This window comes from Aptenodytes patagonicus, chromosome 1 (assembly GCF_965638725.1).
Source record: "Aptenodytes patagonicus chromosome 1, bAptPat1.pri.cur, whole genome shotgun sequence".
Lineage (NCBI taxonomy): Eukaryota > Metazoa > Chordata > Aves > Sphenisciformes > Spheniscidae > Aptenodytes > Aptenodytes patagonicus.
This window is the reverse complement of record NC_134949.1, coordinates 32,121,598-32,145,244: the sequence shown is the minus strand read 5'-3', so window position 1 is coordinate 32,145,244 and position 23,647 is coordinate 32,121,598. Positions and strand designations below refer to the sequence as shown.

The 23,647-nt window shown below is 37.7% G+C and overlaps 1 protein-coding gene across 17 annotated transcripts in view; it reads right to left on the bottom strand.

The window, feature by feature from the left end:
* NRCAM (neuronal cell adhesion molecule) overlaps positions 1-23,647 on the bottom strand; it is a 166,543-nt gene that overhangs the window by 94,966 nt on the left and 47,930 nt on the right. For 14 of the 17 annotated variants that reach the window (XM_076331210.1, XM_076331220.1, XM_076331191.1 and 11 more), the window contains exon 2: positions 15,717-15,811. The exons of 1 other annotated variant lie outside the window; for it this stretch is intronic. The gene's annotated coding sequence lies outside the window, so the exon portion shown is untranslated. Of the gene's footprint in view, positions 1-15,716; positions 15,812-20,244; positions 20,468-22,954; positions 22,987-23,647 lie in introns of those variants that run through there. 2 more of the 17 variants (XM_076331082.1, XM_076331099.1) reach the window with 2 other exon arrangements.

Sequence of the window (23,647 nt, the reverse complement as noted above, 5' to 3'; positions counted from 1 at the left end):
AACTGCTGTTTAGTGATAACGTCCAAACAAGGGCCAAGAGTATTTGCTGTATGAAATGTCACATACTGTGTCACAGAAAGATTTTCATAGCCTGTCATGGCCACTCTCCTTTCAAATGAATTTAGTTGGAAAAAAGCAGACATCTTTGTGTAGATCTTCCTACCTATGCAGACTAGTACAGATGAAAAGAGCTTGACAAAAATCAACTAGGAAAGTAAATTAAAATAATCTGAACCTTATTCTGTCAGTTTTGATACACCATTACGAATGCAATCTCATCACAGACAGCCAATGATAACGAATTATATGCTTACTTAGTAAGGTCAATAGGAATTCTGCTGCTGAGTTCAGTTAGCTGGGATTGCATCCAAACATGTTCTTCACATCAAATAAGGTTATTATCTGGTTGAGTACAAGCACCAAAGGAGCTACGCACCCTGCTACGAAGGGGGTGCCTCCTGGAAACAAAATGGACCTTATGCTGAACTAACGTGCTTTAAATTCAGAAGAGGAGCACAGGTCAAGTAATCTGCTTTCCTGAGGTCTGTGAGAAGAGAGCAGGGTGCAACAGTGTGCCTGAGAGCAAAGATGCCGTGCAGATCACATCTCACAGGCTCCACAGGGAAACTGTTGTTAGACACACAACACGTCACAGGCAGTTATTGTACTAAACAGACAAGTAAGGTAACTGCATGAATAACAGATAAATGCTGACATCTGTCAAGGTACAAATGCACATACCATATACTGCCCTTCCAGTCTGGTTGTGTCCTAAGCCTGTGTTCTCTGTAACCTTTCTCTCATATGCTCACTTCTCTGTGCAACGTCTGTTCTTCTTGAAGGTTCCCCAGAGCCCTGAAGGCAAGATCTATAGCCTACAGCAGAGACCTCCACTGAACAACAGGTGTAGGAGAAGAGCTGAAGCTTTGTAAGAAGAGATGTTGCACTGCAGCTGCAAGAAGAATCATGGGTGCAGAAACACTTGTTGTTACAATCTGCAACTCAGTGTTTGTAGTATTTGTTTATTTGTATTTTTCCAGGGAAGAAAACCTTGTTCTTGACTGGTTAAGTCATTCATCACTGGACGCTATGCAACTCGGGGATATTCAATAGCTCGACGATGAACAAGAGAATATCAAATACTGTACATGCAAGCCACGAGATCCTACTTGAAACTCCTTGGACCAAAACCAGAAACAACAGACACAGGCTTCCCAGCACTGAACACCATAAGGACATAAGCACCTAGCTCCAGAGAAGAATTCACATTGTTGGTTTGAGCATCTACGTTCCCTATTACAGTGAACACAAGAGGCAGGTGTTCATGCACAGTATTCACAACTAGCAATCTCAGTGAGGAAATGCCTATCACAGCCAACAGAAATTACTGAAAAATTTTAAATTCTGTCTTTCTGCTGAGAGTTCAGAGTACTGTTATACCAGCATGAAACCTGAAATCAGAACTGAAAACCTGTTGTGCAGTCATGAGACCATGCCATGACTTTGCATATGGATGCAGCAACGCTTTGCACAGCAGTGTGGTAATGCAACTATGGAGCAAGAGGAAACCTGTATGCTAGGTTTTTTCCAGTTCAGGTCTAAGCTAGCAAAAGGCCATAATCACGAGACTCTCAGAAGTTTACTTCTCCTGAAGCTGGGCCATTGTGCAGTCAAGAAAACATAAGTAACTGCTTCTATGGAGTATATACTGCAAAGAAGTAATAGCAGTATGCTATCTTCCAAAATCTAGGCATCTTCTTGTGTAGGCCTGCCCTCTAATAGGAACCCAATACTCTGATACACTTGTTGGTATTTTGTGGAAGCTATTTCTGATCCGTAACAGTGCTCTGTCCCACTGTGTAAAGAGTAGACCCTGCTACAGCATGTTTATGAGAAGAGTAAAACTAAGCATCCTCCTTGGACCTTCAAGTAAAACAAACAGTTACATCAATGAAAAATATCTTTATTCGGTTTGATATGGCACAATAAACATTTAGAGGTTTAAAGAAGCTTTTTTGTGTCTCTTCCCCTTTTAAGGACTAAAGTAAAGCTCTTCATATCAAAATGCAGTTACTTAAATCCTCTCCAACTTCACCACTCCTCCCAGCTCCTCCAAAGATACAGCTTTAAATTAATAAATGGATCTCATTTCAGTTTCAAAATGCATTATCTAAATGTTGCGGTAATGCTGGGAAAACACAAGGATGGTGATGACTGTTTCAGTCAGTATACTACATTTGTTTGTGGTAAGCCAGTATGATTGTTTCAATAGAACATATGGGCCAAACGCCCTTCCCAGTTTTACTTCCTACTTATTAGTACTCCTACAACTTCACACAGGCTACCCGCATGATTTTTGTGAAAGCGGTATGAAGAATCAAGCTCTCAAAATCCTTTTCATAACTTACTTTTGGTACACCAGTGAACAAGCGTCAAACACCTTGAAAGGACTACTTTGGTTTTAGAAAGAACAGGTGTGGATCCAGTTTCCTTATAGTTTAAGCATGAGTTACTTTTCTGCATCAGTGCCAAAAAAATGAGTCAAACAAAATGCCCCCATCAGCTTTTCTAAACTTGTGTTAATTTTCAACTGACTAAACAAAGCACACTTCTGTAGTGAGCAAATTGATTTTACAAAAGTTTCAGCTTAAAAAGCTTACTTATAAAGTAGGCTAAAAACTGATAGCAGCATACATATGAAAATGTTGAGAATCACAATTGTATTTCACACGAGAAACTGGGAGGAACTGTATAAGGAGAGAAGCAAGATTCAATTGTTAATGTAGAAAAATAGCTCTTTTATGGTTCCCATTAAATCCCAAAACAAGTTTTAACATGTGCAGGCATATTTTGTGTCTTTCCAGAGTTTTATATCAACTAATTGAATTCATCAACATTTGACTAACCAAAGATCCAAAGTGCTGCATCTAAAACGCTTACACTTTTCCACATTCCTCAACCACCTCATTGTTCTGGTAAATATCCCAAAGTCCCAAAAGGAACAAAATACTGTCTTTACTCTTTCAACAGTAAATACTGTGCTAGCTGAATCAATGAGACAGAGAAGTATAGTGGAAAAAATGTTAAAGTATACTGTAAGAAACTTAATCCATTTACTTTGCATGAACTGAAGTTGTCTGATTCTTCAAGGCTCTGCAAACAGTCCAAGGCAACTAATACTGTCCTTTAAGTATGTGACTAATTTGAAAGAATGGTTGCTGTATGTTATTCCATATCACCATTCAAGATACAGCTCTATCTCCTGAGTTTTACAACTGCTTGAAAGAAGACATTAACAGGTGGAAGCATGCTGTCCTTCTGCAGTCTGCTGTTCTAGATGTGAAGAAGCTTCGATACCTTCAAAGCCTGTGTGGCCTAAGAGCTACCATTTCACATAGAGGACTGGAGAAACTTGTCTGAACAAACTTAAACTAGTAGGAAGATATGACAGTCGGTGGTAGATTATTTAAAAAAATACCTACGGGGTTTAAATCTTCCTTGCAACATTTCTCTCTTCTCTAGCTGGAAAACGCCCATTCCTGCCAGCCAAACATCCGTTTTCCTTTGAAGTACTTCGTGAGAATTTAATTGCCCAGTAAATTGCCAACAAAACTTTCAAGTTGTAGACCAGCCCTGAGAGACTCCAGAGGGAACAGCCTGTAATACTTAATTCATCTTTCCACAGTCAGTGAGGAGGGCAGAGTTGCTCTACAGGCCTCTAGCCATAAAAATAAATTTTTGACTGGACGAAGTTCACTGAGCTAAATACAGACACATACAGGAGGTCACAGTTCTCGCCAAACACAATCTGAAGTTACATTGGAGCAACGCTTTTGAGAACTGGGATAGTTATTCAGATAATTAGTGTATCTAGCTACATAAGCACTATAACTCAAATTTGAAAATGTTTCATATTTGAAAATGTGTTTCTTAGACAATTAAACTTCCTCAGTTCTTTCATTCTTGGCAGGTCCTCCAAATTGACTACTTACCATATAGTTCAAGTTGGCAAGGTTCAAATGATGACACAACATAAGAAATACAGTGGAGAGGAGCATTAAGTTACTAAAACTTTTTTTAGTAACTGAAACAATTTTAGATTCTCGGTTTCAAACATTCTCAAAATAAATAATTTTCCATAATAAAGCAAAAGGACTCAAAATTCTTGCAAGACAGGAAATGTGAAGATTAAAACGGAGTAATTTCTTTTTAAAGAAAATGCCAAATAACTGTAGTAAAAAAAAAAATCCTAACACTGCTGACATCCTTTCACAATAATGTAAACTATGTACCTCATGCAGTTCTGGAAAAATCTGTTATCTGTCAGGAAAGCATAAATTGAGGTAACACTGAATTGCAGTAATGCCTAGCATGGTATGAATAATCTATTTATTTTTTGTTGTTTGGAAACAACTGTTTTACAAAAAAATGTTTACGCTAGAATACAGGCTGTTAATCACTCATGACACATTTTATTATTAATATTTTAGTGAATACTCTAAATTGTCAATTCAGAAAAATTAGTATTTGTAAACACTAGATACTGAGGCCTGTTAAGGGTGTTAGAATACATTATCACGAAGGGCTAACCTTAACTGCGTTACTTCATTTTTAATGAAAGATAAGCATTTTGCATGCAAATTCATACTAAAGCTATTACTTCAAGAGCTCAACTATTATTTCTTATATTTTATTTCAGGATCTTCATACAATTTATTTTTTTATTGTTTCTCCCACTTTGCTGAGAAGCTTCTCCCATTCAGTGCTTTGTAACCTTTCCATTTACTTGAGCATGTCCTAGCAACGCAGCAGCTAGAAAAGCACAGAAAAAAATTGAGCAGCAGATGAGCAGCAGAGATTAAAAGATTTGTAAAGAGGGTAAATTATTTAGCAGACACAATGGAAATGAGAAATATTTTGGAAGCTCCAATCTGTGTACCTCTGTAATCTCCAGATCTTTGTATTTGAATTTTCTGTAATTTTTTAAAATACTGAAATATATGTACACTTGTAGGATAAAGAAGGAGAACAGAGATCAAGAAGGGGTCTCTCAAGTCACAGCCTGAAAAAAGTGTATCATACCTTATAAGTTATGGCACTATTGAAAGCTGCATTACCAAAACAAACACCACCACCACCCCACCACCCCCCAAAAAAAAAAAACAACCTCCCTGAATTTAATTGTATTTTAACTTTTATTTTAAAGTTCAAATTGTTACCAAATTCTCACTCAGTCTTCCACTCAGAAGTGGACTCACACTAATGTAATAGTTACACGACCAGATGGCCCATTAGGGCACATCTGCTTTTAACCCTGGGATTCTGTACAGTGTCTGCTTGGATTTCTGAGAGTAAAACTAAGCAATGCAACTTAAGTTTGGAAGTCATGTTTTTTAATTATCCTCCAAGAAGTCTTAATTTAAAGAACCAGTTTTCTTATATGGTTTCTATGTTTTAACCTCAGTTAATATCTCTGAAAAAAAGAAAACCATTCTTTGTGCAGAAAAATATATCCCCTTCCTTCATTACTATCTTTGGCCTTTCTTGTCTTCTCTAAGTTTATCTCTGTACCTCTCTCACAATACTATCCTAACATAGCATGTACCTTTTTTTCTTAAGACACTACCTGGCTATTTTATCGTCACCATGAATGCCCCAATGCCAGAGTCACAGTATTGCCTACAAAGTTGGCGAGGTCTCTTGTGTCCTGTTGAACCAGCCTGAAAGAATCTCTTGAGTAAAACAGATATAGAACATTAGGTGTGAGAGGGTGGAAGCCTTGGTAGGCTTTTGATCATGTCTGATGATGTGAAATCAATGAGATTTAGAAGTATATATCCAAGATCAAACAGGATTAAAAAAATGGCTCAGAAATGGTCTCATTTCAGGAACAGGACAGGCTGATATCTGCTGAGAATTATCAAACATGTACAGCATCCGTTGACCCAAAGGACACTTTGTAGGCCTACAAAAGCAAGAAGCACCTTTTATGTCTGGTAAAGAGAGTCAGGAAGGAAAAGAGAGACAGGAAGAGAGACACAGAAAGAACATGAAAGTCAGGGAGATCCTCTGATCCATTACTGATTGGGTTTTCAATCTTCCACTGGTACCCATAAGGGAGAAACTATCTTACATCCACAGAAATAGTATGGTTTCAAGATTACATCTCTCTCTCTCTTTCACACACACATGCACAGTGAAATGTGTGTTGTTCACAGCAAAGAGATTTAATAAACTGCAAGTGTTCTTGCAGGAAAAACCTTTGGCATCTATCCCTCCCTTGCAGGTATAAAGTTCATTAAGAATCTCTGTGTTAAACTTGTCTTGAATGGAAAGCAGAACCATATATGTTGAACACATTATCACTTCTTGTTTATCTGAAATCTACAGGTCTACATACTATACCAGAAGTCATATGTAATATAGCATGAGTCAAAAACGAAAGACATTGCATTTCTTGAGATACAAAATGAGATTCCTAAAGTACACTTTTAAATTATTCAAAGAACTAAGAATGAGTATTTCATTTAAAAAAAAAGAATTAGATTTATTAGAAATAGTAGAAAAAAGCCTGTGGTCTGCTGCTAGACTTATTTTTAATCTTAATCTTCAATTGATAAGCACCTCTGACTAGTTTCCTTTCCTACGTAACCTCAATCAGATTCTTGCATTATTGGGGTACCTATCTCTTGCTACCATGGGGTAGCAAGAGATAAAAAGCCCCAAGTATGTCTTGGGCCAGGCTTCAAATGAGGGAAAGAAAACTATCTACTGCAAATAACGCAGACATTTGAGAGAACGTACAAGGAAAGAGAGAAAGGACCCTTGCTAGAAAAAAAAATGAAATTAAAATCTGGAAATACAAAATCAGCTTTCTACCAGAAGGAGCAACCAAGGGAAGGGTCGGGATTACCGGTCACTGGACACAAATACGAAACGTCTGAACAGCTCCCATACCTGCCTGCAGCAAAAAGCTGAACATTAGTTATCTGTCCAACCTTCCGTCCACAGACAGTATCTGTGTTACTGGGACTAAATTTCTCATTTTGTTTTGCAAATCATATTTCAGAAAGTAGACTAAGTTATGAGAACTCTAGTAAAGCTAAATTGTTAAGTTAAAGTTTCATCTGACCTGCTTGCAGAGGCACATGTCATACAGGCAGCAGAGAAGGAGTTGGTGTACTCCAATAGCGCTCCTTCTGATCACAAAAAGGAGCAAGAGGTACTAAAGCTGCTTCTTCTCTGCCCCTGCTGAGCCTCTTAACTACAAACAGGCCAGATTCCTTAACCAGAGAAGAAAAGAGCCACATGGACAACTGTCCTGAGATCAGGCACCAGCCTCATCCTCCTCTGAAGACAGTAGAGGTAGGCAAGGAATTAAGTCTGGGTGATGTACATACAGCATTGTGTTGGGAGCAGTGCAGAGCATGAGAAATAAATACAGCTTCCACCTTGTCACTCTAAACACTTCTGTAAATTTTAGAAGGTTATCTTCAGTTTACGCAGGAGCAGCTGAGGCTCAGAAAACATAAGTGATTCAGACCCTAGTGAATGGACTGATATTTTTTCCTAGAGATAGCACAACAAAATATTGTTCAGGATTTGAAGACTGTAGCAAAGTGATTATTAAAGCCCATTCAATGGAGCAATTACTATTCTTTTCAGCAGTAAATGACCTTCTATCCATTCTGTGCCTTCCCCTGTTGTTACTATATGCTTCTAATATAGGGGAACTATTGACAGAATGATTTTTGGGAAGCAAAGGGGAAAGGAGAAGTTAGTTACAACCCACTACTTGCCTTTATTTTTTCTATCTTAAGCACAGATCTAGATTTGTTAGCCCATTACATCTCCAGCTTCTTAGAAAGAAATCCATACATTCCAAATACAAATTGGTAGTACATGAAGAGGTAACACTGATAACATGAACATCTTGTTTCAGAGATGAACATGTAGCTCAATCAATAACGCACAAGTGACTCTGCTGTCTTAAAGCTTTTAGAATATGATTACCTTGAAATAAATAGCACAAAATTAAAATGAAGTGTTACACTGTATCAGTCACTTTGAATATTCATATGCATTTAGACATAATACACTCCTGTTGCAACACACTAGAAAAATATTCAGATAATTAAGGGTTATCTATACTCCTCTGCAAAAGGACATCGGCCTTCAAGAAAGGCTGAAGCCCTCCAGATATTAAAATGCACCACATTTGCTGCCTTTATTACATCCATTAAATTTTATTGATGCATAAATCTGTCCAGATCATCCAGTAATATTATGTCTGTTCATTACATTTACTAACTCTTCTATAAATTTATAATAAAACCACAAAACTGCATCTTCTTTTCTTCTTTTATTATAGACAGTAATAAAAAAATAGTGACTTAAAAAACAATTTATCCCTCTCCAGGTTGAACTGTTATCCTTTGTTCTTTATATCCTGTTGTAATCCATTCCAGTTGTCTTTCCCTAACTGATTTTGTAAGCTCATCTTTTGTGTCATACAGTATCACAAGTTTTTCTGAAATCTCGATTATGTCCTTTGTTTCAGCTTCTTTGTTTATTACTACACACTCCTGAAAATGTGAGCATAAGCTTACATGCTGGCAAACCATTCTATAAAAAAATTCAGCCTTTCCAAACCTTCCACATGACAGACCCAGGGAAAAAAAGATGTATTCTGGGATTTCGTTACAAAAAGTCTTGGTACAATGCTGCAGTCTTTTTCAGTACTATGCTTCTTTGCCCATTTCTCATGTTAAGATGCTCCATAAAATATTTAGTAAAATTAGACTTTAAACAAGTAAGTATAATGCTTCCCAACAACATCTTAGTATTTTATAAAGTATTGAGTCAGGGTGGTGCTAAGGCTTTTGTACATTCCCAATACCAATCCCTAAAGTCACAGCAGAAGGGGGGCTGCAGAAAAAATACAGCCAGACTTCAAGGTGCACTACAAAAAGCCAAGAGGCAGTAGTCACAAGTTACAGCAAGGAAAAGTTCAATCAGATTTAAATAAAAAAAATTTTCCAAGGAGAGCAGTTAAGGACATACTAAGTTGCCCAAGGAGGCCACAGAATCTCCACCCTTGGAGGTTTTTAAAACTGAATGGGACAAAGCCCTGAATAATCTGCTCTGACTCTAAAGTTTGCCTTGCTTTGAACAGGAGGCTGGACTGGATGACTTCTAGGCCCACAAGAAGACCTCAAAAACTAAATTATTTTATTATTCTACTAACTGCATAGCTTGAAGAGTCTTTAAAGATCAAATTATATATATTTGCCATACAGAGTAGCTGCAATAAGTAAAAGCATTTGTATAAGTTTCACCTAAGCTTCCACTGAGGCATCATTATTTTATGGGGGGGGGGGTTATTAACAAAACTATATAAATCTCACTGTCTGTCAAACTTCAGGAGGACTGAAGTCACAACTGAAAGTTATATGCACTCACGTAAACAAATCTTTCAGTTGGAGCTTAAAAATTTTGCTTAATATTGGTCAACTTAAGCATTTGCTTTATTCTGTCAGATTTGTAAAAACAGTTTATGGTAACCTTTACTGTTTCATTACCTCTCTCCTATGCCCCCTCCATGCTTCTTTAAAACAAAGATATGTACACGCTGGTGTTAATGTGTTAACTGAGAGAAAACTAGATGGAATCTAGTAGTTCTATAATTACAGCAGGATCAGCTACAAGGAGTACTGTCAACTATTGGGAAACTTTCAACTAAAAAAGGAAAATAGCATTTGTGTTAAAGAGTGCCTTATCTTGGCTTTTGGTTCTATGTCTATCTAGTGACATACTCAGAACGGAAGATGTTTGATTGTACCAATTTAAAAGTATGTAACTGACTTCACAAACGTTTAAAATGGTTTAAATTGCTCCTCTTACTGATCCAGAAAAAGAGTACTTCAAGTTTCAAATAAGTTTTGAGTAGTGAAGTGTTTCCAAGCTCAGGAAGGCTTTCTTACTACTGGACCTGGCCCAAGTATTCAAGAACATCTGGTATGTGGTTTTCTTTCCCAGTTTGTACACTCAACAGTATAATATTTTTAAATAAAACTCTTGAACTACAAGCACTCCTAAAAGCTAGCTTTAAAAGATAGAAAAGGTACAGTCATGGATCTCTGGAAAGCAAAGTTTTGAGATCATTTGGGTATACTGAGATCACCTGGGCACAAACTGAAACACGGGAGGTTCACTCTGAACATCAGGAAACACTTTTTTTACAGTGAGGGTGACCGAGCACTGGCACAGGTTGCCCAGGGAGGCTGTGGAGTCTCCATCCTTGGAGATAACTCAAAAGCCATCTGGACACGGTCCTGGGCAACCAGCTCTAGGTGGCCCTGCTTGAGCAGGGGGATTGGACCAGGTGATCTCCAGAGGTCCCTGCCAACTTCAGCCATTCTGTGATCCTGTAACCATGCATTTTGTTACAAGAGTCAAAATATTTGGAAATAAATATAGCTGACTGAAAGCTATTTTAATGGTGCATGTAAATAGTTCACTCTGATAAAAGAATCCTGTATGGTAACAGCAAGGTATGTTAACTTGGTTTTCAAAAGATCTTTACTGAGAGTTTTAGCTTTTTTCAATAGTTTCAATATCAAGAAGCAACAATATCAAAATATTTGTCCTAAAGCTGCCCACTTTATACAAGCAGCAGTATATTTGAAAGTGGACAAAAATAGCGAGAATGGGTGCAACAACATTTTCAAAGGAGGAATAATAATTTTAACTTAAGATAACTGGAAAAAAAGAACAGCTGAAAGAAGCAGTGAAATTCATAGGTTGAAGTTCCACAAACAAATGTTTCTGCAGCAGCTCACTGACCTCTTATTCCCCCTCACTTCTACTCACTACTGCCTTCCCTGCTCCATGTTAGCACTTATGCACCAACTCTTTTTTGTGCTTACACACATTTGAGTAGACATACGGGTAGGCAGATGAAGTAAATAAAAAAATAATTAAAATTGCCTATCAAAAATTGTGTTCCTCTTTAATTGGATCAATTCCCATTGATTAAACTATGCTGTTAATTTAACTGAAGTATCCAAGCACCTAAAATGAGGTAGAATAAATCCATGTCTTAATATTTGTGGTTTCTGCGTTCTATGTTTCACAGTCAGTCTTAGTGGGACATTAGTGAATGCATAAGGAGCAAGGAACAAAAATATGGCACTCAAATATATTCCCAAGATCCTTCACTATTGCTTCTCTTGCGGGAAGTTGAAAGCTCAGAAAGCTTTCAAAGACACAGAAAAGACAGAACAAAAACTGGTTTAATGTTTCTTTTCCGTTCTTTACCTCCCCTCCCCTTTTAACATTATGGTAAAAAAAAGTTATGTTTATTTATGGCATCTGTGGTTGCATTCATGATTACCGCAGGAACCGACTCAAATTTGCAATAATTCATGTAGCATAAAATTGATACTCCTAAGTCACCACCAAAAGTTCTTGTGAAAAGACTCTATGCATCAGTAACTGAGCAACTGAGAATTATATGTTTTCCTTACATGTTGTCCTTTTTTAGCATATTGAGAAAATACATTGCAAGAAAGCTAAAAAAGGAACATCTGAAGAAAGAGGTCCATTTAATTTAACCAATTTACATATAAGGAAATCAGAGATTGTAAAGTGAGCAAAAAAGCTGGGCAAAACCTAACGTTTTATACGAACACTACAATTATTCTTGAAACCATACACTTACTACATTTGGGCAGGCTTTAGTAGAACTAGAGTGGCTATGATCCCTAAATAAGTTACAACTACTTCTGTTTAAAACTCTGTTTAGCTGTAAATGAATTTATGAAACACATCAGTTTATTATCACTACATAAAAGCTTTGGGAGGTATTTTTAACATAAATAAATGCATGCTTTTCCACAAAAGAAACTAGCAGTGTTCCCTTTCTACAGCCTTCCATTTTACAACCCATTAAAAATGTCTCTGATTTCTAGAGGGAGTTTGTCACTTAAAAATACTTACATTTACATTCTTGAATAAGAAACCCTTTTCATCCTCTCTTTGCTGATGTTAAGAAACTATACATTACTGAAATATGCTTCTCTTTTCCAGATGATTTCTCCTATCAAATTTCCTAAATTTAACTAGATGATATGCCAGTCCTGTTAGAATGAGGACATTTTTCACAATAAAAGTTTTACAAGGAAAAATGTAAATTTGAAAAATTGTAGTTATTCTTATTATTATAAATAATTCTTCTGATTCCTACCAATTAAAAGTTTCCGTTCTTCAGCCTGTTTATCTTATAGCAAATGGCTGTAAGACACCATGTCAAACATTTTTTCGTCTTTATTTTTCGCCTCTGTCAGCAGGTCTTTTTATTAGTAAGGACAGCAAGATAGGAACATAAACAGTTGCTATATAAACAATGTTAACAATAGCTATGTTGCCGACTTCACACCACTTAGAATACTTTCAAACTTGACAGTGTTTAAATGACTACTCTTCACACTTTTAAATAGATACCATTAAAAAAAGCATTATTTTAGAAACACACATGCAAGTCAGCCAAAGCAAAACTGACAATATTGTTTTAAACAAACCTGGAACTGGGGAGACACTGATTTCATGGAGCAACCCTGCCAGCAGCACCTGCTGGGACTGAGATACTCTGAGCAGAACAGACCAGCTAATGGCTGGCTCGGTAGATGACAGGAGAGCAGCAGATGTTGTTTATCTTGACTTTTGCAAGGCTTTTGACACTGTCTCCCATAAAATCCCCACAGACAAACTGATGAAGTACAGGCTAGACAAATGGACAGTGAGATGGACTGAAATCTGGCTGAACTGCTGGGCTCAAAGGGTTGTGAGCAGCATGAAGTCCAGCTGGAGGACAGTGACTGCTGCTGTACCTCAGGAATCAATACTGGGGCCAGTACCATTTAACCCCTTCATTAGTGACCTGGATGATGGGACAGAGTGCACCCTCAGCAAATTTGCTGATGACACAAACTGGGAGGAGTGGCTGATACACCAGCTGGTTGCACTGGCATTCAGAGGGACCTTGAAAAGCTGAGTAATAAGCCAACAGGAACCTCATGAAGTTCAATAAAAGGAAATACGAAGTCCTGCACCTAGGGAGGAATAACCCCAGGCACGTGTACAGGATGGGGGATGACCAGCTGGAAAGCAGCTCTGCAGAAAAGCACCTGGGGGTCCTGGTGGACACCAAGTAGACCATCAGCCAGAAGTGCACCCTTACAGCAAGGAAGGCCAACAGCATCTTGGGCTGCATTAGGAAAAATGTTGCCAGCAGGTCAAGGGAGAGGATCCTTCCCCTCTAATCAGCACTGGTGAGACACATCTGGAGTGCTGTGTCCACTCGTGGGCTCCCCAGTACAAGTAAAACTTAAGCATCCTAGAGTGAGTCCGGTGAAGGACTGCAAAGACGATTAAGGGATTGGAGCATCTGACATATGCGGTGAGACTGAAAGAGCTGGGACTCTAACCTGGAGAAGAAAAGGCTCAGAGAGATCTTATCAAAGTGTATAAATACCTGATGGGGGCAGGGGTAAACAACACTTCTCGGTGGTGCCCCACGATGTGGCAAGAGGCAATGGGCACAAACTACAACAGATGAAATTCCATCTGAACAAAAGAAAGCACTTTTCTACTCTAAGGGTGGTCAAGCACTTGAACCAGTTGCCCAAACAGCAAGCTGCTCTAGTTGACCCTGCTTTGAGCAGGACAGGTGTTGGACTAGACGATCTCCAGATACCCTTTCCAATCCCAGGTATTCTATGGTTCTTCTAGGAAAAGACAAAAGGAGAGCAACTACATCCGAGTAATATGGACTATGGACTTAATGTCAGTTGTTTTCTCTGCACAGACCAAGCCTTCAATAAGATAAACCAGTTCCCTTGCACATCAATTGCCTATATCTGACTCCATTCTATGAAGGCAAGTTGTTTATTAGACTTAGGGAAAGCCTTATTGTGCAGATACAACAAAACAAGTTTTTTCTCTCCCATGTTTCCTGATGCCCAAGCCTCCAGGTCTAACCAGTATGAAAACTACCTAACATAGAGATTAAGACAATGTATTTGTTTTCACCAGTCAAATAAATCACTTTATTGTCTATTACAATGTCCATTTGTATCAGCAAACATCCATCACTTTAATGGATTTCTTTGCCTCCCCTCCAGTCAGTACTCAAGCAGTAAAACTAGTTTAACCAAAACAAGCTAATGGAAATCATTCTTCTCCTTTCGTAATGCCTGTTCTCTCGCATCAACGTATTGACAGTTTTGTTTTACAACTGTAGGAAAAATGAGAGGAACCAAGAGACCGTCACAGAGAAAAGCTAGAACATCTCACTCATGAGGAGCAGGCACCTGTGCGCTGACCCAATTAGACATTCAAACACTTGTCACTTTGGAGCTGGCTGGTTGTCACTCATCCAAGTAGCCCCAGGGGACCTATTGTATGGTGGCATTCCCTGACAGGAGAGCTGGAGCTATGGAGGCAATGAGGGCACAGTAGTAGGGTGCCAGGATCCTGGTGAGCGAGAGCAGCCAGCAGCAAAGCCAAAGAACTTCAGAGCTTCCTTAACTTGGTTACCATCCAAAAAAGCCTTTCAGAGTCTTCAATGGTTATCTTTTTTACAGAGCAGTCTAGTTTAAAAACCTTACAGTAACAGTCCTCTTTATACAAAGCTACATTTAACTCTTGAGTGACTAACACAAGAACCATTTCAGAAGAGATCCCTGAAAGAATAAAAAAAAATAATAAAAAAATCTTCGTTGCAGGGAGAGGATGCACTAAATGTTACTTTTAGTAACGCTGCCGGCATGTAATTCAAGTGTCAAAACATTTCAGTGCCCATCTCCTCCCTTCTCTGTTTTAAACATATTATTGATGCTTTCAGATGCTCTGTCTGCTTGAACACATAAATGAGGAATAAAACACTGTGCAGCTATCCACGCCTACGCACTATAAGAGATATAAAAGGTCTGTTCTAGTAGACTGTATACAATACAGTATTCAAGACCCCCAAATCAGATTTTTCATTAAAAAAAAAATCAGATATTAAAACACAGATGACTATTCAGCAGCTACTATTGACTTCAAGTAAGGCTATCTCTGTTCTTATGCTGAAAGATTTATGCAATTCAAATACAAGAACAGGGAAGGATTGGAGGAGGTTTGAAAAAAGAGAAATCAAAGCTTATTTCAAAACTTCCAAACCAGGCATTTTAACCTTAGGACCTAAACCATGAGAGTGAAGAATTCTGTGATCTATGCTAGAAGAAAAAACTTCTAGATTTTTGGTACAAAAATATCTTGAGCTCCTTCTAACTCCAGTTTTCCAGACTCACTTTTTTACTAGTTGACTTGTCCCGAGACCTGTTCTCTCCAGCAAGGAACATCAGAGATGATTAAGTCTACCTTCAGTTATGTGAAGCTATGACATGCTTTTAGCTGCTTTTCTAGTTAACATTTTATATGAGCCCTTCAGTTAAAAGATGAGCTAACGTTTTAAAAGTTATATTAATCACAACCTGTTAACTCAAACAAACATGGAAATGCAGGTAAACGCAGAACACATTATATGACTACCCTAATAATACTTATTATATAGATATAATAAAATATCTGCTTAACAGACAGCAACTTAGCTTCCCCCCCCCCCAGTTAGCATGAGCAATTAAAATTTAGAGGGAATAAAATTATCTTACCTTTGTACAAATAGCCTCAGAGCAAGATGGTCTCTCTCTTTACTTTTCCTTCCTTCTTATCCCCTGTATGACAGGTCTTTATGTTACTGCCTTGCCTGAAAAAGTAATATACAACCTGAAGTATTTATAGAGGCCAATAATTATGTTCACTGTTAAACAAATACATCAGATATGTCTTGATATAGCTGCAGTGCTAAATCCAGTTAAGTCAAGGGGAATGATATTTTAATAGGAATTAATTTATGTATGTTGGGCTGAAGAAAAAAAAAAAAAGAAGCATTAAAACAAAACAAGCTCCCTAGGTTTCAAAATCATGTTTTGCATCCAGCTGTCGAAAATAATATAGCTGGTCACATCAGATCGGACCAGACCACCCATATAGTTATCCAAGTTCGCTGTACCATCAGTGAAAAACAGTCAGTGCTTTGCAAAGCTTCAACAAGCCAATAGGGAAGCCCAACCACATCTTTCTAATGTTCAGTAACCTAACTCAGGGCCCACCAGGTACCTCTATCTCCTCAGGACCAAACACTTCAGTGCTTTTTGGGATACAGATGCCCAAGCTTCTAGAAAGACATCTGCTGGAAGAGGTCACAGCAGCTGACAGCAAGCCTCTACTGCAGGAAAAGCCTTTGGTCACCGCACTTGCCCAGAGAGATATCTGGGCTTATAGTCAATTTGTAAATTGTCTGATCTCCCGCTTTCTAGGGGAATATCCTAAATTCTAGTTGAGGGATGGGACAGACAACCCCCTCCCTCCACCCAACCCCCCCCAAATTGAAAGCACAATACAAAGAAAGAGGAAACAGCAGGAGAGGTTTTGTTTTTAATTCAGCTGCTACCTTCATTTATTCACAAGAATTATGCACCCAGTTCCTCTCTTCTTACTCTTTGTTACTTGAACCCCCCATTTTAAACGGGTTTGAGGTTTTGTTGAGAAGGAGGTTGCTTATTTTTCCATGGTAATGCATGTGTGGAGTTGAACTTTCAAGCGAGCAAGGTTCAAGTAGGATCATGAATTTTGAAAGTGAGCTTCAAAGAGTTTCTAACTGAGGATTCCCCCTTACAATCTTTTAATTTTACAGTACACATTGCTCATCTGCAAACTCAGCTATGCTTGCCACTATTATGTAGTCCTTATTTCAGAGAACTGGTGATGAAGTGACGCTAATAGCAACAGATTAGCATCACTGCAGCACATGTTACTTTATATACTGTACATAAAGTATACATTTTATCTGTAGGAAAGTAATTAAAGTTCATTGTTTGCTCATAACTGCAGATAAGCACTATTTTGTAAGGTAAAACAGGAAGGACTGCAAAATCTCAATTTACAACAGTGATACAGTAAAATCAGTTTAATTTCCCATCAAATTGATAACACAATCGTACAACTTCTTTCAGTATAGTTTTAAAAGCCTTTTATTGTTAAGTTGGTCTGCCAATTGGCAAACTGTTGACCAGAACTCTCGTGTAGCTGTTTCTTCCAGTAACAAACAGCACTTCTCATAAATTGCTATTTATCATGCTCCTTCAAATCAACTTGTTGCTCTTACATAATAAAGCACTGGAAATAAAACATTATCATTGTAACTTTGAGAGTTTGATAGAAATAAGTGAATTTCACCCCAGTGAAATAAATTAGGGAATTCACTTCATTGCCTTCATCTTTATCTACCCCCCTCCTCTATGTTGAGCTGGAACAGCTACCTGCAAACCAACAGGACCTTGATGAGCCAAAGTCAACACAGAACTTGCATTCAGAACTGCTACATGCATGCAACTCTTAATTGACCAAAACACTCGAGTACGACAATGATCACACATATTCTATTATATAAAGGTAACGCCTACATCTACCCTGCCATTCATGCTGCTTCTTGGCTGGTTTGGTCCACCAACTCACTGCCTCCAAGATAAAACCAGAGCACACTTCAGGGAACACTCCAGCCCAAGGGACCCTTCCAACAGGCAGTATGGGTAAGACTGCGTACGTTTTGATTCTCCACTCAAGACAGTCCCGCAATTCTCGCATGCAAGGCTCTGCATTCTCAGTTGCACACTCCACCTGCCTCCAGGTGACACTCCAGCACACATGCCATGGATTTACAGTATTAGGCTGCAAAATCGTAACTTTGATGGGCTGCAATACAGCTGTCACTATTTCGGAACTCTGAACTAAAAACACTAGCTGTGTATTAGGGCTGCAGGAACACCACACTACTCATAAAAATAATCTGAGTTTCATCTAAGAGACTAATTTTCAAAAACATTAAAATGTAGAGGCAGACCAGCCCTTGCCAACTAGCCTACCTTGATGACAGGAATTTGTCCTCGTCTTGCTGTTATTACCAGTGAAGAACAGCTCTAGCCTCAAGAGCTATGTTTAAAAGTTAGGCATGATCTTAAACCCAGGGATGGCTTGTGTAAGACTTCACATACAGCAGAAAACCATAGCTCTGTTAACACTGCAGGTAATCTTTTCCAGACTTCTAACACTCATTAAAAGAAGGGAAAACACCTCATCACCCTGTTCCCCTTACTCTTTTGAAGTAAATAAAGTCATGTAATAGTATATATGGTGTGGGACATACTATAATGAATTACAATTTTCAGTGTTTTATTGAGAGAAAAGAAACTGTACTACAGTCAAACTGTTTTCAACTGCTGGGTGAGAAATGGTCAGAATATCAGTCTCTTTGGATGCCTAGATTACACACATGCTGCTCCAAAAATAAATATTTGCTATAGTTCTTCTTGACATCTGCAGCTTTAACCTATTTACAGTCCATGATCGGATTCTTTTGCTGTGACATTAGTTTCTCTGATAGTGTCTTAGGAGGGAGCTTAACAAAAGCTTGAAACTCCAAGGAAATCATACCAATGAGGAGTTTCTGTAAAACATGTACAGAACACCTGAACATCCAAAAATCAACTCGATGGAATGAAGTAGAGAAGCAATCTCAGATTTATTTTTTTCTTTCTGTCTGACAGCTGACATAAAAGTTTGCATTCTCATTCACAATGCTAAGTGCATGAAGAGGATACTTTGAATGGCTTGGTGGCACGATCTTACGAAAGTCAACAGGTAAAGTCCCATGTATTTCATTCAAGCCAGGAACCCCTCATGTCCAAGCATGTAAATTAATAACCAGATGTCTGGTTTCCAAAGTGAGAGGAGCATTTGCACCCTCACAGGAAAATCATGAGTGAGACAGCATGAATTTAAAAAAGAAAAATCAAGGAGGAGGGCAAAAAGATGGTTTAAGAAAAAAAGTCTATCGATTAGATGAAACATGTTTTAAAATTTATGTATTTGGGGTCACGTAATTTGCTTGGCCACTAGCATGTTGTGGAAATGTAAAGCACACTTTACTTTTCTGCACTTGACGTTATGCTTACTGTGTACCTATTAATTTAAAAATTTGTGAAAGAACTAAAATTTACATAGTATTGTTGCTTTACAAAACTTTTCTACTAATAGTGTTGATAGACCAGGGAAGTAAAATCTAGAATGAAAAATACATAGATTGTAATACGTAACTATGCAAAAAGTTCAAATGTAAAAAGTTCAAAATACAAAAATTCCATTCTTATTTTGTAATCTGATTGGCCAAATGGTTTTACATAAAATGTATTCAAAATATTCTTTAAAAGGTTAAGACACTAATGTTCTTAATGTAACCTTAAAAAGCAATAGAATGAGACAACATGAAGCTTTCTCCTAAAATTAGTAATATATCTATATACACACATACATATAATTCAGTTTCCTTTTACTTTACTGCAGAAAGTTATTTAATACAAAACATATTCAGGGGACCTGGAAAAATATTTGCTTTGTGACATATAAAGTTTATTTAGTGTATTTAAGCACAGTTTTATGCAATCCAGTACTGCAGAGCTCCATTATTCACCCTCATGTCATTTCTTCTTTCAGAACTAAGGAGTAATGAGGAGCCCTCAGAAAAGGAGAAACTACCCTGTTGGTTGATGAGGGCAGTGATCCATCTTTCTGTCCTATCTATCTTATTTCTGGTACTGCTCAATGCCAGATGATTCTGACAAAGTAAAAATGGAAAAAAATATCCTGGAAGTACACCAAAAGTAACTGTTTGGTTTTTCATTTCTCATACACACATCCTCATGAAGACATTTCCTAGGGCAAGTATTCCAGTCTAGGTTATACTAACATCCGTAAGAACAATGCCTTAATTTTACATATATTATAACAATCAAAACAGAATACAGATTTCATCTGATCTTTAACATGTTGCAAAGTCATGCCCTTCCTCCGTGGATACAAGTTATAACTGCATTGATTTCAATTTCTAGACTGTTAACCAAAGTCAAATATTTCAGAAAGTCACATAGAATCAGTTTATTCTCCTCTTCAGAGGTATAAACCGCATTTCCTCATGTTACTTCATTCCAATAAATCAAACTAACTAATACTAAGGTACACAAGTCTCAGCTATGTAAGTGATTGAGAAGAATCAGAATAGAAAAGGGAAATCACAGCCACTACCTTGTGCATATAGCTATATAGTCCTCTTAGTCCTCTTCCCTCTTTGGTGGTGGGGTTTTTTCCTTTCTTTTTGTTAGTGAGAGGTAAGAATTTGTACCATGCTCACCTTCATGTTGTAATCTTGACAAAACTCTGCTGTTAAGCCCTGCTGTTGCTGGACTGTGTGCAGAAGCACATACAAGAGGAGCCGTTTCCAGCAGCCCGTTGCTTTGTCCTCGGCCCTCCCAAGCTTCTGTGTGATCAGCACAGGCTTTGTGGCCATACAATAGGGGTTAAACATTTCCCTGTATTTATTTAAAAGCGGAGCTAAATCTGCTTAGCTGCATGAACATTTTAGTAAAACTATGCTCACTCTATTAGGGTATTTTTCCATGTGTTTTTTTGTTTAAGAGTAATTGGTTTCTATCAACAAGAAGAAAAAATATGTAGTTCCTTTTCATTATACACAGTGCATAAATAACGCAGCCAGTAAAATCAACAAAGATTTTTATCCAGATCTTACCGTATCCACAATTTCCCCTTAAGCAACTACCTGTGACTTGCCTCTTAACTTAGAGCTCTAGTTTCATTTTTCCTTTATGTTCATTCTGCTTGATGACTTGCCAGTGGGGCAATCCTCTGGTCTCCATCGACAGTGTCTGAGAGGCAGATCGTTGCAAAAAGCTACTATTTGTGCTGAGTGGTGAAATTCCAGTACAAGAAAGAAAATTTAAACATACCAAGAAATAAATGAAAACATTTTAGAACAGTTGAATGTGCTTGCCCACAGTATTAAAGCCACCGATTTCACACACCATTATGAACCTCTGGACCGCCTTTGCTTTCCAAGGAACTACCTCAAAGCAACACTGGTACAGAACAGTGGCTTTTTTCCAACTCCTAAAGAAAGAAACTGTATTTAAAACTTTTCATTTTTGTTCTGCCACAAATCGAGATTTCTTTTTTTATTATTACTTTTAAGTCCAGTTAAAACACTTCTAACTTTAGGGGGTTTGCATCTTTTTACAGGTAGCAGTAAGAATTCTGTCAGCATTTATTAGCACCAGCATTAGTTCAGAACAGCAACTTCATCTGCTCCTTTGAAACCGATTCTGTTAGAGGCTTATTAGAACAATGCTTTTCTTCACAAAAGCACAATCTCTACTTAAGAATCCACTTCAGAGCAGATTGCCAGTGAGGTTCAGTAATGACTGCATCCACCTGATCTCTTAAACTTGCCGAAATATAACCAGAGTATCTTAATTGAGCTCCCACTTCACATATGTACGACGCTTCTAGAGCTGCAAAGGACTTAGCTGAGAAGGTTAAAAATCTCAGAAAAATAGAAGTTACATTTACAGGCGATTTATTTTTGATGTGAAGATTTATCATCAAATACTATATTGTTGATTAAGCAAAACCTCTGCCATTCAGTTATTGCTCTTTAATTGCACATTTACAACTGTCTAATGACAGCTGACATGAAACTGTAAATAAGAAGCTACTTCCCATGCCACAAATGTGGCACAATATTAATCTATTATTTGTATTTATTAACATTTAATTCTCTTAAAAGCTCAATTCTCAAAATCGCTATTTTCATAGTTTCCATCATTCCTTCCAAAATGAAATCCCAGATGAAAAAGGCAATTTTGCCAATAGAGTAGCTTAACTATTTGTACTCCTCTGCCTTTGACAGCACATTATATCAAGAAAGTAGATAAAATATAACTGATTGAACAGATTTTTTTTGTTTAACTGGGTTTAGGCAGAAATTGTTTTCTGAATTTTAGAGCTGAATGACAGAGGGGCAGGGCTCATTTTGTCATCTGATTGACCAAGCCTAATCAGAATTATTTCTGCATACTGCTTCACTACAGCTGTAGACCCATTAAACGCTAAATGCTCTGGAGGCCCGTTCCCCTTCAGCTTCCCGGTGGGACTCCTACTTTTCAGCCAGTAGCTACTCAGTGGGCTACTCAAAACATTCAAAAAATTGAGGTGTTACATTTAACAGACAGCTCAAAACACATAGCAAAATCTGTCACTTGACTGTCAGGACGGCTGCTATCATAATAAAACAGACTTTGTGATGGAGACTTAAAAAGAAGCCTTTGAACCAGTTCTCTTACCTCCCAATACATTTTTATTAGGAGAAGGTTTTCAGTCATAGCAGTTATTTTTTCTTCAACAGAAATAATCATGTCTGCCTCTGAAAATGTTCACTAAGATATGCACATTTTTTAGTAATCATAATCTTACCCGTGGTATCTTGTTTTACATCTTATTACCATTTTAGCCTCAGGAAGCCTTTAAACTAATATAACCATTAGGAATGTCTTACTGCACAATTTACATATTAACAAAACTACTTTTTAACCTATTGAACTGTTTAAGCTGAAAATAACTGATGTGCACATATAGCCCACAATTCCTTACTTTGAGATCTGCTCATTAGAAAAAATGAAAAACAGATTCTGAAAAATATCTAGCAATGGCCTGATGATACCAATTTCTCATTTATCTTCCTTTTTATGCATTTTTGGCTCTCTTTCAAACATCCTCATCTCTTTCCAGACACACGATAATACTCAGAAAAAGACACAAACCATTTATGCTTTCTGAGGTCAAAGTCATACCCCAATCAAAATTTAGCTAATGTAATACTCAGCTGAGATCTTCAAGCAGCTCAACAGCTATCTCATCATAGAGTTTAACCCCCGATGCTCACCTTTTAGACTATGGTAGGTCAGTCTGGGCAAACAGGTATGGGATCTGCAATTGTAGAAAGACAGCATGGTTCACAAGTACCCAGGGATGGGGCATAGGAAGACATGGGAAGAATAAACCCAAGATAAAAGATGCTTGTGTAGTTAGGCCAGTGCAGCTACGAAGATAAAATAGTTTCCTTGTGTAATACAGAAGGCTCACGGTCATAGTACTGTAACAAAAGGGGGCTGTTTTTTTTCACCTGTTGTTTTGGACACTATGTTTTAAGAACTTCTGTATGCCTAACAATTCCAACTGAAGCCACGTAAATATTATTCTTTTTAGAGTAAAGACTTAAGTATTAAAAGGTATGCTTGGGTATATCATTACCTCCATTAAGCCTTCTGGCATGTCCACTTCACAGTATTTCATTTTGATGATCACATGAGGACCAGGACTAACTAGGTGGCTGGAGGTTTTTTAAGTTATTATTACTACTACTGTTTCTTTGTTTGAAAAACAAGAGGGAAAGTACTTTCATTTCCTACATGGGAATTTAGGGAATGCACAGCCTTGATTTAGCTTTGTTCCTTGCACGTGTTTTGATAGAGTCATTTATCACTATTTTTCACATTTTTGCATCTGCAAACAGAATTTTTTCTTTTTCATTTTCCAGCTTCAATTTCCTTTACTTTACCAGTAAAGTTTTCTGGGA